This window comes from Buceros rhinoceros, unplaced genomic scaffold (assembly GCF_000710305.1).
Source record: "Buceros rhinoceros silvestris isolate BGI_N320 unplaced genomic scaffold, ASM71030v1 scaffold27406, whole genome shotgun sequence".
Taxonomy (NCBI): Eukaryota; Metazoa; Chordata; class Aves; order Bucerotiformes; family Bucerotidae; genus Buceros; species Buceros rhinoceros.
Window position 1 is genome coordinate 22,632 of NW_010419706.1, and position 1,202 is coordinate 23,833.

Consider the following 1,202-nt stretch of genomic DNA (forward strand, 5'->3'; position numbering starts at 1 on the left):
ACGAGGAGCCCCGTGGCTTCGCCGGCTCAGGTCGTGGTGGCTGATTGTCTCTCCTTCTCTCGTCTGCCCTTGGGATTCGACCCACAGAGCTGGCTAAAGCAATAAAAAACAACCCAAAACCCCAAACCCAAAGCAGGGCGAGGAGCCAGGCCCACGGTGACAGCGGGAGGGGCGGGAGCACGCCGGGGTCCTGTGCCCCAGATACCCTTACCCTGTTTGCCGAGCACAGCACCCCGGCGCGCTCCCCGTCCTGCCCGGGGGTGCTGCGAGCAGCCCCCAGACTCCCAAGTTGCTGTGACACCGTTTTCAGGGTGAGGAAAGGAATAAAAAGAGGCAAAGGAAGAAACCGAGGGGGTAAACGACGACTCTCCCGTGGTGGCGTGAGTTGGAAAAAAAACCTGTGGTCCATGCAGAGAAGTCCTCATGAACTGAAAACTCGTGGACAAAGAAAGCACAGTTTGTCCCCTCCCGCTCCCACCCGACCACCCCTCCCCGATAATTATTACATTACTTCAAGAAAGAGTATATTTTTTTCATGCATAAATCAAATTCTCATCTCGTCTTCTTTTTTTTTGTCTTTTTTTCTCGTCTTCTTTAAATTACATTTGAACACAGAACACATATAATAAATACTCTTGTACGACATGACTCAGAGAAAAGTAACACATCTGAACGCAAAGGTATCGTCATCGTTATTAGTTTTTCTTTTTTTCTTTTTTTTTTTAAAAGGACTTGTTTAAATATGAAATCTGTAAACTCCAAGGGTCCTTTTTTTAAATCTTTCTCTCTCTCTTTCTCTCTCTCTTTCTCTCTCTCTTATTTTTTTTAATCGTGAAACTATCCAGCTTTCATTTCCTTAACATTCAATATGTCTCCCATTGAACGCGTCAAAGAAATAAGAACATGCCGTCTTCTGCAAAATTATAATTTAACAGTATAAAGCTTCAAGTCACAAATTCCAAAAACTAGCTAAGTAATTTTTTTTCATCACATAAACTATACATTAAATATTTTGAGGTATTTCAGAGAACATTGTCAAAGGCTTGTAAGGTCTGTGCGGGGTGGAAAAGGCTTTCTCCTGCGCAGAGAACATCTTTGGTATCACGAGCTGTGTGGGGAGCGGGGAGGAGCGGGGCGGCGCGACCGCGGGGTCGGGCAAGATCTGGCCAAGGCAATGGGGGGGAGGGGGGCGGCGGGGGGCG